Source organism: Vipera ursinii (genome assembly GCF_947247035.1).
Source record: "Vipera ursinii genome assembly, chromosome: 1".
NCBI classification, from domain to species: domain Eukaryota; kingdom Metazoa; phylum Chordata; class Lepidosauria; order Squamata; family Viperidae; genus Vipera; species Vipera ursinii.
The window spans coordinates 316,092,953-316,108,592 of NC_139512.1; the positions used below are offsets into that span (position 1 = coordinate 316,092,953).

At 38.1% G+C, this 15,640-nt stretch overlaps 1 protein-coding gene across 1 annotated transcript in view; it reads right to left on the reverse strand.

The window, feature by feature from the left end:
• Nucleotides 1–15,640, reverse strand: part of SRBD1 (S1 RNA binding domain 1) — a 167,088-nt gene that overhangs the window by 110,850 nt on the left and 40,598 nt on the right. The window lies entirely within an intron of this gene.

Consider the following 15,640-nt stretch of genomic DNA (forward strand, 5'->3'; position numbering starts at 1 on the left):
TTAGCAGTAGCCTTCATTCTATGTATATGCCTTCTTATTAGGGCTTTCATACACCCCCCAAGCGGCATTATTACAAAGTCAGCTTAATTGCCCCCAACAATCTGGGTCCTCATTTTACCTACCTCGGAAGGATGGAAGGCTGAGTCAACCTTGAGCCTGGTGGGATGCGAACCTGCACTAATTGCAGGCAGCTGGTATTACTTAAGGAGGCATTAGCCCACTGCTCCACCAAGGCTTTTTATATACAAAGTAAATGAAACACCACACACACTGAATTTTGATATTTCTTTAGCACCCCAACATCTTATTCTTTTACTATGTGATACCATACCATACCATAGCACTTCACAATTCAATGTATTTTAGCTGCCCCTAACAAGCACATTTGCTTGGTCAAAACTCAGACTCCATTTTAGAAACATCCTCTGTGCACATGTCAAAATATCATTCCATCTCATTCATCTCTTTTCTTTGAGTGGATTCTCAAAGCTTTAAATTAAAAAAGAAAATCCCTCTTATGAAACGAACGCGCTCCCATATATGCTCAACTTGGATTTAAATCCCTACTTGAGCTCACTCATCACTTTTCATTATTCTCCCCATAAAGCAATACAAACACTTTGCAAAAACAAGTTTTCCAGGATTATGCCCTGCAAATATTGTACAGGTGAGCGAAAAGAACACACATTTGCAACTATGTATCTCTATGCATACACAAAAGGAGGACAGATTTGCAGCATTACCCTCAGTCAAAAGCAACACAAAAACTGCAATAACGTAGAGCTTATTTCTAATGCTACTGCTTGCCACTGTGAGCAATTCTCACAAAGCACAGAAGATGATAAAGCTTTCACCATAAATTAAAACATAAGTCCATCAGATGCAATCAGAATTCAAAGTGCATTGGCTTAAAAAAAATACCAGCCCAACAAACATCTGAACATCATGATAAATGTCAATTTCAACAAGCTGACCTATTAATGTCATGGTCCTTTCAGATAGCCTATCCTTGTAAGGAGGCTGAGCTAAAGTGACTCTGAAAGCCACTGAACATATAGAGCTAGACATAGGGAGCAAGAGAAGACTGACCCCTGAATGCCTGGGACATCTTTTTTTCCCCCTCTAGAATCCAGATTTTCTAGTATAATCTTTCTCAACTAGGATTCTGCAAGAGGTCATGCTTGGACAGAAAATAACCACTTTTTTTTTTAACTTCACACGTCCTGCAATGCTAGAACCCACAATGGTGACAACCTTTATGTACTGCAACAGCTTCCTATTTTTGTAAATGTTGTAAACTGTGGATTGTACAGGTTAGCAATGAATTGTACCTATTGCCATTTTTATGAAGGGGTTTCCTGAGCCCAATGCTTTGATTGTTCCAGGTTTTAGGAAGACCACAATTTGGTTAAAGTCAGCAAGACAACACCCTCTCCTCAGCAGCTCTCTGCATAGTGTATTCTCCTGTCCTACCAACAATCCCATATTCCCCTGTCCCCCATAAAAATGATATAGAGAATAAAGAATTCAGAAAACAGCAACAAAGATAATTAGGGGGGTGGAGGCTAAAATATATGAAGAACGGTTGCAGGAATTGTCTTTGTCTAGTCTAGTGAAAAGAAGGACTAGGAGTGACATGATAGTGTTCCAATATCTCAGGGGCTGCCACAAAGACGAGAGGGGGGGCTGTCAGTCCATTTTTCAAAGCACCAGAAGGCAAGACAAGAAACAATAGATGGAAAACAATCAAGGAGAGAAGCAACCTAGAACTAAGGAGAAAATTCCTAACAGCGAGAACAATTAACCAGTGGAATTGTTTGCTATCAGAAGTTGTGGGTGCTTCATCACTGGAGGCTTTTAAGAAGAGACTGGATAACCACCTGTCTGGAATGGTATAGATTGGACTAAAAGAGTGCAGGATTCCTTTCAACAGTCAAGGTAAGCCATTCAAAGCAACAAATTTATGAATTTGGAAAAAACTCTATCAGTAATAAGTAATAGTATTACTTATACTATAAGTAATACACACACACACACTTACTATAGCTTGCATACCTACTGTAAATAATAAAATACACATAATGTCTCAACAATATTTGTACCCAGTGATGGAAACAAATGTATCACAAAAAATTATTTGAGTCATTTTTTATCTCCACAGGAAAAATAAACTGCTTCAGAGGAGGAGGTGAAGAAAAATCCAACTATCTAGATCTTACCTTCATCAAATAACGGAAAGATGGGGTGACAGCCAATCCATAGAAGTTCTTTGATTAAAAGGAGTTGAAAACTGTTATGTCATGAATTTATAGCAATACTACAGAATGATTTTTTTTCTAATACCCTTACTTATTATTTATGGTCCTATAAGAAATAATAAAGTATTAGACAATGTTTAGGCAAGAAGAAGGTATGTTGATATTCAAGTAATTACAAGTTTCATCAATAATGCATGGGGCTTAATGGATGTATGTCTACATGGAAATATATATGGAGTGGGACACCTCAGGATTCTGTCCTGGGTGCAGAACATTCAACATTTTTATACATGACTTATATGATGGGATAGAAGAGATCCTCAATACATTTGCAGATGAAAGCAAACGGGGGGGGGAGGTGCAGGATTGTTAAAACCTTTGAAGACAGGATCTGGGTTCCAAGGGCTCTTGTCAGGCTAGTACAATGGACCTTATCCAGGAAAATGCAGTTTAGTAACAAGTGATGCAGATTTCTGCACTTAGGTAGGAAAAATCAGATGTACATGTATAAAATAAGTACCCGGTTTAAATAAATTTATGAGAAGGATGTAATATCCTTGTGGACCACATATTAAACATGAGCCAGCAGTAGACTGCAGCTGCCAAAAGAGCAAACGCAATGTTGAGCTAAATCAATAGAGGTGTAATGTCTGGCTGGTGGCCCCCAGGGGGAGGGCATTCTCAGTGGGTGCGCCAGCCCTCTGGAACAGCTTACCAACCGAAATCCGGATGGCCCCCGACCTCCGCACCTTCCGGCGCGAATTAAAAACTTATCTGTTCCAGCAGTCCGGCCTGGCCTGATAGCTCTAATCTGGGGTCCCAGTTTGTATTTTACTATTGTTTTTTTTCACTATTGTTCATTCTGTATGCCTACCTTATTCTGTACACCGCCCCGAGTCCCTCGGGAGAAGGGTGGTTTATAAAAACAAATAAATAAATAAATAAATAAATAAATGTTCAGATCATAGGAAATAACACTTCTGCTCTATACTGCATTGGTCAGACTATACCCAGAATACTGTATGTAGAATGCCAAGGAACAGGAAAAAGAGCAAAGAGATGGTAACCAGCTTGGAGGTAAAAATCTTATGGAAAATAGTTAAAAGAATTGGGTATTTTTGGTCTAAAAAGGAGATGTCTAAGGAGAGATACAATAGCAGTCTTCTAGTGCTTGTCACAGCGGAAAAGATGTGGATTCATTCTCTGTAGTGCCTCAGCCCAGGGCAAGAACCAATAGCTGGTAGATTTAGAAAGAGAGATTTGAACTCTAAATAAGGAGTAATAAATTTAAACTAAGTAGTAATTATTCAGAATAAACTATTTAGCAATGAAACACTTGCCTTCTGGAATTGTGGATGCTTAGTCACCAGAAGTTTTCAAAAATTTTACAGAGATTTGTCTATGATGGTCTAAGGCAGGGGTCGGCAACCTCGGCTCTTTTATGACTCGTGGACTTCAACTCCCAGAATTCCTGAGCCAGCATAGCTGGCTCAGGAATTCTGGGAGTTGAAGTCCACGAGTCATAAAAGAGCCGAGGTTGCCGACCCCTGGTCTAAGGAGTCCTGCTCAGGGCAGGGTTGGAAGACCTCCAAGGTACCTTCTATCCCTATCATTCTATGATTCTACAAGGTATTGTAAGCAAAACATCTTCCAATGTAACATTAAACAAATAAAATAATATATTCAGATACAGCAGGTTTTCTTAAAAGAAACAGAAATAAAAGCAATTAACGGTATAAAAAACCCAAACAAATAACAACCAAAATAGAATTTAAATATCTGAACCATCATTGGCTTAAAGAAACAATAAATAAATTGCAGTCCTCCACAAGGATTTGCTTTCTCTCTCTTCATTGCACCAACAGGAGTAGCAAGCTTGCTCTGCAGGTCTAAACTATGCCCTGCATAATTGATCTGTTGCTTTGAAGTGTTAAAGAAGCCATAGCAACTGTCAAGCACTTTTTAAATTCTTGTTATGCACAAAGCATAAATTTACAGAATGAGTGATGCTGACATTGTATGTTTTTGTTTTAATAGTTCACTGATTGTTAACCAGTAACAGCCATGCTCCACATGGGATTTTCATGCGAGACTGCAGCCAGAGTGAAATCAGTTTCTCATCTCTTTCAGGCGTGACAGAAAGCACAATGGGCACTTTATACTATGACAGATAATTTTCAGCTCAAAACATAATATTTTTCCTTAACAAACTAAGATATGAATCCGTTTCTCCAACTCTGCAAATTCATAGCTCCTCTTTTCATTTAGGTCATTATTTAAAAATGAAATTGAAGCTTTTAGTTAACCACAATTTCTCTCTTCCTCAAAATAGGTCAGCCATGATATTTTAATTTCAAACTAGGATAGAAGGTATTTGGTTTTATTTCTGGCCTCTCTTTGAAGAAAAGAGGAAAAGAACTGCAAGGTCTAATAGAAAGCTCATTCATAATATTCAGCTTATTAGGTTGTAACATGACTATTGCAAAAACATTACAGGATTTCATTGACTCCACTCTTTTTTAAGAAGCAGTGTAATAAAACAACAGTTTCCACACTGTTAATTATTTATTCTCAGACAAATAAGTGGAAACAGCAGAACAATTTTAGTACTATTCTAAAACTAAACCTCTCCTGTAAGTTCTTAGGCTCCACCACATAAAAACAAACTGTGCAACTGTGACACTGGAATCCTTTATCCATTCATCTATGAACCATGCCCTCAGCATGTATTTGTAAAGAGAAGAACGGTCAGATATCTGTCTTCATCGTGTAAGAAAGGGGTGCAAATGGCAGGTGTCACAGAGCATTAGCTTCACATGTGGTGCTCAGAGGCAGAAAAACCACCAGCAGTATGTGGCCATGTCAGAATGGCACACTGGTTGCTGTACAAATACATATCTGAAAAGAGCAAATCTCAGAATCTGTTAAATCAGTTGGGGCCAGATGCTGTTATCTTAACAAAGCTGGTTCTGGCCATTCTTCTTCCAAAAGAATCTGCAAAATAAAGTTCTGGTGTTATAACTTAAAAATGTGATGCTTAGTAGGGCTATGCAAATCCTTTGAAAGAGGACATTTGTAATGTGAAGAAGTGTCTTTTTTCAAGCTCACACAACTGGTTTGAAAGTTGCTCCTGGATATCTCCACTTGCATATTTTTATCAGCAAAGTGAAGTGGCTATGCCCATATATACAGGGGCAGTTTCCTAATGAATCACACCAGCCTGAAAAAAGCACATTGTTTTAACAATTTCAAAACAGGTGCTGCATAGATGCTCCCATGCATTTCAAAGTCTCTGTATAGCTCCCTCTTTGTGTGTGTGTGTGTGTGTGTGTGTGTGTGTGTGTGTGTGTATCTATATCTATATCTATATCTATATCTATCTATATCTATATCTATATCTATATCTATCTATCTATCTATCTATCTATCTATCTATCTATCTATCTATCTATCTATCTATAATATTTAATTCTTATATGCTTCATTAATTTCTACATTATAATTCCTAAATCTTTCTGAGATATGTACTTCACATTTTACATTCTTTATAGTCTTTTTGCTTACTAAATGCTATAAAGACAATATAATAACTCTTTTATTGCTTACAGCATAAATATATTGCTGTTTACTTTTAGGCAGTAATAGGACTGAGCATATCCAGACAATATATTTAACAGTCAGCAGAACAGCAATTGAATGCCAGGCTCAAAATACAAATTGCATCTTCAGCTAGAAAAATAAAATAACACTGAAGCTTACATTAATAGACAGCTAACTGATGGACGGCCAACCTCTAAGCACATATTTATAAAATACATGCTTAAAGCAGAACTTGAATCATTCCTCATCAACCTGACAGATCTATTGTCACCACGTCCCCATCACCCAAATTTTAGATACATGGAGCTTATGAAAAGCTCTGAAAATATGCAGCCTCTTTCCCTGTCTTCTCTACTATTCCTCGTTGTCACAATACCAAATATTTTTTTCCCCAGTTACATATGTTCAGCAGCTGTCATGAAAGATCCAGATCTGAATCCAAACTGGCCCCAAATATCAGGTAATCTGAGAATCCTTACTGCCCTGATCTTCAAGACAGAACGGCAGAGATATAACCTTGCTTTGGGAAATTCACATAAAAGCAGTGTTAAATTAGCCCAGGGTGTTTCAATGACATCATAGATTTACTGTAATCAGGTAGATCTTCAGACATTCTTTTAAGGCAGTTTAGGAAATGACATACGTGAGAAATAAGCAGATATGCCTGGAAATAGAACAATGCCATATTGAACTAGATCAGCCACCCACTCCTACCAAACATGACATGTAAAATCCATAATTAAGATCCCCACACTTCTCTTTATTTATTTCTTTTATTTGTTGTTTGGGGTCAAGCAGAATTAATGCTAGGTAAGTCATTTGATTATGCCTTCCCACGCCCTCTCAAATTTAAGTACCTTTCCCCTATTGCTTCACTTATAGAAAAACACTACAAGAGATTTAGACTAGAGAAATGGATTGGAAGAAAAATATTAACACTTGATGTGATGTAATATAACATAACACAATATAACATATGACAACAGTAGCTAGAGACCATGTACCCTAAACAGACACATTACTGAGGGTGATAGTCAAGCCACCCACCATTTAAAAATTTCCCACATGGCTAGATTATCCTACATAATGGTGGTACTTGGAGCACTGTAAGAAATTTATAATGGTGATCAGGCATCCTGGAGGATGACTTTTTGAGAATCTTTTAAACCTGAGGAAAGGTATAATTTATTATTTCTTCAGATGTTTAAAACACTGCAAGTAAATGATAATTTAAAAAAATCCATGTAATATTTAGTTAAAACATGTGTCCCTTTTTTGATCCCACAAAGTTAATGATAGATTGAAATATAAGGCACAGACTGATTATTATTTAATTATTATTTAATAAATTTATAAGACTATCCAACTCTGTCATGATCTGGAGGAAGAGCCAAAGACATTTTGATTTGGATTTATCCCCATCCTCACCCCAAAGCAATATTTATTATACCTACACCTGTGTGTAACCTTCCATCACATTTGTATTTACCAAGGGTTTTCAGATACAGATAAGACAGCATACTGTATCTAATTCTGGGGAATTTGTTATAGCAATATAACTGGAGAATGCCAGGTTGTGGGAAGTTGACCTCATATTTGATATACACATTACAAAAACAACTTTGATGGTTCTTCCACGGTATAGTAGCATTTTTAAAAAATAATAAATCTTGCAGTGAAGCAGCTATCAGACAAAAAGGAACTGCTAAAAGGCAAAACCCGCATCCTACATCTGAGCTACTTAGAAACAGGATAGCATTGTGAAATCATTTTTAAAGCCTGTATCTTTCTTACAACACCTATGCAGACACACTTTCAAATAGCCTATGTGAAATCTTTTAAGAATAGCATATTAACTTAATAACAGCACAGTAACTTTTCTGCATCATGTTACACATACAATTTCAACTTTTATAGTATACATTTCAAGATGATGCTTTTTAGTTTAGTTTAGTTTAGTTTTATTTAATTTGTATACCACCCTTCTCCTTGGTAGGGACTCAGGGCGGTTCACAGGGCATATATAAAAAAGACAATACAAAAATTAAAAAAGATTAAACCCATGCCCAGTTAAAAACAGTTATACAAATCTAAAAAGACGAATTAAAACCCAAAATCCCCCGTCAGGCCAGACCAGCCATTTCAAATAGGTGGGTCTTCAGGCCACGACGGAAAGTTCGGAGGTCTGATGCCGTCCGGAGCTCCACCGGCAGTTGGTTCCATAATGCCGGAGCGCCCACAGAGAAGGCCCTCCCCCTGGGGGCCACCAGTCGGCATTCCTTGACTGGCGGCACCCTGAGGAGGCCCTCTCTGTGGGAACGCACAGGGCGGAGGGGAGTTGATGCCGGCAGCAGGTGGTCCCTGAGGTATCCCGGACCCATGCCATGTAAGGACTTAAAGATCGTAACCAAAACCTTGAATCTCACCCGAAAGACAACTGGTAACCAATGCAGCTCGCGGAGCAAAGGTGTAACATGGGAGTACCGGGAAACTCCCAAGACAACTCTCGCGGCCGCATTCTGTACCAGTTGGAGCCTCCGAGTGGTCTTCAAGGGAAGCCCCATGTAGAGAGCATTACAGTAGTCAAGGCGAGAGGTCACGAGCGCATGAGTGACCGTACACAGGGCATCCCGGTTCAGATAGGGTCGCAACTGGCGCACCAGGCGAACCTGGGCGAAAGCCCCCCTAGTCACGGCCACTATATGATCTTCCAGGGTAAGCCGTGAATCTAGGAGGACTCCCAAGTTGCGAGCCCTATCCACGGGGGGTAAGAGCTCACCCCCCATAGAAAGAGATGGAACATTTTTGAAAATCAGGATCACACATAAATGTTTATTTGTATTTGTAACAAGTGAAAGTAAAAAAAAAGAATTTGTAAAGCTCTGATTTCTTCTGATGAGTTGTCAGCCAAAATGACTTTGATATTAGTCAACCAGTCCAAAGTACTTCAACCATATGTAGAAATCAGTGATGGTCCAGGTGATGGTATTAATCCATTTTCACCATTTCATCAGAAATCTGTTGATAAACATCACTCCCACTCCCCCCCAAGAAACATGGCAAAACAGGAAATTCTAGTCTTGCCCAATTATATAATATGGCCACAATCAATCTGCATCATTATCATAGTCACTGGGGCCCTTAGTCTCAAATTCTGCTCAAATAAAGGGGAGTCCCCATAACCATCCTCATCTATTTTTTGTCTTACTAATGTAATCCATTTAGTAAACTGAAGATAATTAACAGTGACTTTTCATGATGGTATCCATTTTATAGAAAGTTCCTTGTAGTAGAAGTTCAATTATTTAAACATTTTGATTGTCCAACTCCAGCAAAATAACCCCAAGCAATTTATATATAAAAAATTGAATAAAACCCAATAAAAAAACACAAAACCACAGTATATGATCTTATAAAATAGTTAAAACTACAAAAAAATACACTGGCAATGCAAACATAAATAACATCATCATCCAATCAGGTCCCCAACACATTACAGTCAACCCTACAACATAGACCTGATCAGGAAACTGACTTCATCAGAAAACTAGAATCATAGTTTCTCGAGATAGGCTATAGCAGGGGTTTTCAAACTTGGCCCTTTTATGAGTTGTGGCCTTCAATTCCCAGAATTCCTCAGCCAGCATGCCTGGCTGAAGTCCACAAATCATAAAAGGGCCAAGTTTGAAGATCCCTGGGCTATAGTTTTGAAAATCTGTCTTTTTCTTCCCACCCACTTATACCCCCATTAGTCAGGGAGGCATCAATATGAATCTCTTATACTTTCCTGATAGCGTAACGCCTACTTCAATATGTTACTGACCTAACAACTTTTGAATTTCCTGTCCAAGATCATCTCCATGGCTCCCTACACCAGGGGTTTTCATACTGCCGGCCCGCAGGCCGGTTGCATCATATAGAGACCGCATCCGCCCCAGCAATGCAAAAAAATGTTGCGATGTCACGACACGTCATGTGATGTGGCAAATTTGACACCTATGCCCTACACAGACCCCAAGACAGCAAAGTATCAATAGTTTTTCTAAAGCATAAAGGGTTGAGACCAACCATATATCAGGAGAAAGGCAATTCAATAAATTTGGGCCTGTCACCTAGAAAAGGTCCCTCCTGGTTACCACAAGATGGCATTGTTTCAATAATGGAAGTGTGCCTTCCCTATCAGACCATACAGATACTCAGAAGAGATGGTCTTCAAATAACTAGCTGATGCCATGTAGGGTTTTAAAGGAGATAACTAGTACCTATCCAGAGCCAATTAGGGCCTCGTGCATATTGCAGAGGGGTGGTGTCACATAGACATGGCAAGGAGTGACAATAGCAATTGAACTTCTACATTCTGGAACAACTGTAGCTTCTGGATGGTCTTTAAGGGCTGCCCCATTATAAGCAGGCCTACCAATCCCCAAAGAGTCACAACTGACATACTAAACAAGGCATGTCAAAACTGCCAGCCTGCAGGCCAAATGGGTCATGCCAAAACCGTGCCCACCCCACTGCCAGCAATGGGGGAAAAGTCCCAATACATCACGTGACATCGCGAGTTTGACATGCCTGTACTAAACTGTACAAAGGATCCCATGGCCATAGCTATCACCCCAATATCAATCAATTGTGAATCAGTTCTGGGATCCAAGGAGTTCAAAACACACAGCCCTTGGCAACGTTGATGCCTAGTTTTTTTCCTTAACCTTGTGCCAATTTTAATTTGATTTTATATCATCACTATATATGCAAAGGTTTTCTTGTGATTGCTTTCCTCACATGTGCTGTTAAATAATTAGACTGAAAGGAAAAGAATGGTGAATGCTCTTTTTAATAACTCTAAACAGAGAATTTGGGGATCATGCAAGGCTGAAAAGCAATACACACCAATCTTTTATTTTATTTTTTATTTATTTATTTTAATCCCATTTATATCCCGCCCTTCTCCGAAGACTCAGGGCGGCTTACAATTTAAGCACAAACCAATGTGCTTAGCAATAGCCTTCATTCTATGTATATGCCTGCTTATTAGGGCTTTCGCCCCCCCCAAGCGGCATTATTACAAAGTCAGCTTATTGCCCCCAACAATCTGGGTCCTCATTTTACCTACCTCGGAAGGATGGAAGGCTGAGTCAACCTTGAGCCTGGTGGGACGCGAACCTGCACTAATTACAGGCAGCTGATGTAACTTAAGGAGGCATTAGCCCACTGCTCCACCAAGGCTCTTTTTTGTTATGGAAGACCACATTTTGCATTCCCACTAATCTTCTCCTAAGGAGTATTTCTTCTTGCATTCAATTACATTTCTATTTTTTCACATTTACAAGAAACAAAAAATAATGCAATGGTATGACCCATTTGGGTATTCCTGTCAGGAAGTGAGTCAGCATACTACTCCTTTTATTACATTTATATATTTTATTTCTTCCATCATGGAATTCAACTTGAGAAGCCTTGGAATGCCAGGTAATCTTTCATTCAGAGACAAATATAGTCTGCTTCAGAAAGGCTGCTGTAGCACGTGCGTTCATAACATGCCTTGGGCTTGTGCAATCAATGGTCTTAATAATTGTAACACATTGATTTAGAACAGACAGATTTCAATTTGAACATCCTTTTTAAAGATAAAATATTCCAAAATGTCCTAAATACTGGTAAGCAAAATCTGTATTTAAGATTTGCTGTCATTCATAACAGGCGTCCCCTGTATCAGTCTGTGGCCTCTTAGGAACCAGGCTGCACAGTTAAAAGTAAGTGGCAGGTGACCACGTGAAACCAAAACCATTTCCTGGTCCATGGAAAAATTGTCCTCCATGAAACGGGTCACTGATGCCAAAAAGTTTTGGGACCACTGATTTATAATAATCTCTGGACCATAAGAAAGGCTGAGCGCCAAAGAATTGAAGCCTTTGAACTATGGTGCTGGAGAAGACTCCTGCGAGTCCCTTGGACTGTAAGGCGATCAAACCGGTTAGTCCTAGAGGAGATCAACCCTGACTGCTCTTTAGAAGGCCAGATCCTGAAGCTAAAACTGAAATACTTTGGCCACCTAATGAGAAGGAAGGACTCACTGGAGAAGAGCCTAATGCTGGGAAAGATTGAGGGCAATAGAAGAAGGGGATGACAGAGAATGAGGTGGCTGGATGGAGTCACTGAAGCAGTAGGCGTGAGCTTAAATGGACTCCAGAAGATGGTAGAGGACAGGAAGGCCTGGAGGAACATTGTCCATAGGGTCGCGATGGGTCGGACACGACTTCGCAACTAACAACAACAACAACATTCCCAATTTAAAAATCTTACTAATACATTTATTTGCCATTTTTGTACATCTAATTTTAATATGGCTTCCTACAAAACAGCAAATAATGTTGACTGCAACGCCTACTGGATATTTACTCTGAAGTAAATCTTAGCCTATAATCCCCTATATACTTACCTGCAAAGAAAGCCCTATTAAATTCAGCGGAGCTCATTTCTAGGCAATGTTAAAGAGACTGTACTCTTAATAAATTTTCACCATTATTTTGAAAATGTCAAAGAAAAACCCTTCGATCCTTTTATACCTCCATCCAAACATGAAACAAACTGATTTAGTTGTAGCAAGCAAAAGCTTGTAAAAGGATATAAGGCAGCTGAAATATTTGACAGACATCATTAACCGCCAGGGGATTTGTATCAGCCATTTTACTTTAAAAGGAGCTTTGAAGTTGACTATCTTTCATGTATTTCTTTCGTGGTACATTAACAAAGAAAACCGAGTGGAGGTAAATCAAGTCCCAAGGTCACCTCTAGAGTTACAGCACCCTGGGTACCTGATGAATTAAGAATTAATGCCGCATGAGTAGCAAACATAATGAAAACTATGGGCTGTTAACCAATCTAGTTTTACAAGTGGATCTGAACCCTTTTTATCTGCAACCAGAGCAAAGACCTTTTAATCCCTCCCACCATGGTCTTGAAATATAATTATCATAATGTGAACCTAAATGTTAAGTTGCCCTTCAAATGGAGAGAGTGCTGTGAAGCAGAAAAGTAAAGGTAATTAGGCTGGGTGAAATACTAGATATAGAGGAAGCAAGAGGACTTGAAAGTGGCATTTCTTAAAAATCCAGAGAGAATAAGGCAGATCTTCAGCAATATAGCACACATTAGAGTCAAAATGGGTGCATAAAGGTTTAGAAAGGGTTTTATGAAATGTCAGAGAATTAGAACATTAAACCAAAATGTTTACAAATGAAAGGCCTCATATGAAAGCCAAGAAGCAAGTCCATTGGGAAAGACCAAAGCAGTTGAATACAGTTTATTGGAAACTAGATCTCAGGTGCAGTTTGCTTAATTTTGGCAAGATGAAAGATGATCAATAGTTGCTCATTTCTAGAGCAGCAGGGAGGGGGGGAGGGATTGGGAGAAAAAGGTTTGATCAAAATTTAAAATTAATAGTACAACAAAAATAATCTCAAATAAGAAAAGATTACAGAAAAATCAGTACAAAGTCTTTCTCTAGGCCTTAGGCTATGATGGGCATTGCGCTCCCATAGGATTTAACAGCTAGCTGGACTGTTCATCTGATTGTACGCTATTCTTTTCTTGTTTTAATATTTAATTTTATATGCTGTCCAGAGTCTGTTGGATGACCTTCTACATTTAATAAATATATATTGTATTTTAAGTTTTGCATTTTTAACCTTACATAATTTGATTTTTTATGTGTAAATAGGATATATAAGTCCCTTAGGGTCTGGCATATAAGCCTATAAGCAAACAGGGATGGAACTCCCTGTTTAGTGATTATTATTATTATTTGTATTTGCTTTGTAAGTTTTTTGTAGTTATTTCTGTAGTGTACTTGAATTATTTTTTGTACTCTTGCTTTTTTATGTTATTTATTGCTACGAGCTGTCCGGAATCATGTGATATACAAGTTGAATAAATAAGGCAAATGAATACACTTCAACATGATTTCAATTAATTATAAGTCAAGAAAAATACTTTTAAAAATGCATCATAGAAACCATTGAGTGTATGTAGGAAGAAGCTTAATATCTTCTAAGGGATACATATGATTCATTCTTATTTAAAATAAATATATACAATTATTTATTTTAGACTAAATCTAGACTCATCTAAGAATGTCCATTGAGATCAGTGGGAGCTAATTCAGAACATATATGCAGAAGGGGAAGTAGATGTTTGTGACTACTGCCGCCACAAATTTCAGTATACACAACAAGGATTATGGGATTAATAATTCAAGGTATCTTGAAATCACAGACTGCAATCTTTAATATTCAACTTTCTATTTTTTTAAAAAATTGTATTTGATCTTGCAGTGTTCCCTAGTCTTTTTCTTAACCACAGTGTCAAAAGCTTTACATCTATTTTTTAGTTACACATACTTCATTGTTATGCTCAGATCCTTAAACAATTAACAATTATGAAAACCAGATTCATAAATTTAGCCTATATCAAACCAATGAAAGCAAAAAAGTCTATACATCATTTTTCTCTGCAAGCATCAGTGCTATCTCTTGCCCTTCAAGATTGTACAGACTAAAAGCACAACAATCTTTATTGTAAGTTTACATTAATAGAATCTTGCAAGACTGAAAATATTTCTCCTCTCCTTTCCTTTTGTGTAAGTCTTCAAGTCAACTTTGACTCCTGACAACTGCCTGGACAAGTCCCTGCGGTTTTCTTGGAAAGGTTTTTCAGCAGTGGTTTGTCATTGCTTTTTTCCTAGGACTGAGACAGAGTGACTGGTCTGCAGTCACCCAGCTGATTTCATGCCTAAGACAGAACCACAACTCCTAATTTCTAGTCTGATGCCTTAACCATTACACCAAACTAACTCTCTCTCCTCTCCTTTTACTCTCTGGAAAATTAGGGGAGGGGGCCTTCTGAAATGCTTCCTACACTTTCTCTCCTTCTATGGACTGAGATATCTTTTACATGTCAAATATTCAGTGTGCAAGTCTTTCTCCTTGTTGGGTTCCAGCACTAGGTGTAATACAAGGTGGTGATAGCATCAGGAAGTTCTTGGGGGCCAAACATTCTAGCAAGGCTATCACCAACACTAGACCCTTTGTAGAAAATATAGTAATAATCATCAATGCCTGCGATAGCTGCTATTTGTTTTCCCCTGACTCTTCTTGGAAGAGAAACTAAATTCTGCCATGTCTTACTCTGGGATAAGGAAGAAATGCTAACAATACTTGGTAGGGCTACTTTAATAAATCCCTCCCAAAATCTAAGGAGAACCACCAAATAACATCACCAAATGTACTCTCAGTTTGTATGCAGTTTCCATTTTTAGCATTTGTGCTATTCTACACTATGTAATACAATATATCCTAAAAACATACAAAAATGGACTATATTTAACTTTATCTTGACATGAATTTTGTATAAACAATCTCTATCTGGACATTTCAAAACTCACAAGAAATTGACTTTTTTTTTAGTCTTTCAATAAAAATGGTATTTCAAAAAGCGTGAAAAAAGAAAAAAGCAGTCGGATGTGATATTATTTAGACATACATTTATCTTTAAACATAAAAACAGTGTCCATATATTAGCCAGAATTGTTTGTGTTCAGTGTGTTATAGGAACTGACCCACTGTTATGTGAATCAAGCTATTAGGGGATGCCTTATTTTGGTGTAATTGCCTGTAATTTTGGCAAGTTGTATGAGCACAGGAATGGTATTTTATTTACCTGGGATTATGGGTCAGACCTGAAAACAGCCCAGTGGAGTAGATGATGATATGATATGTAAAGGA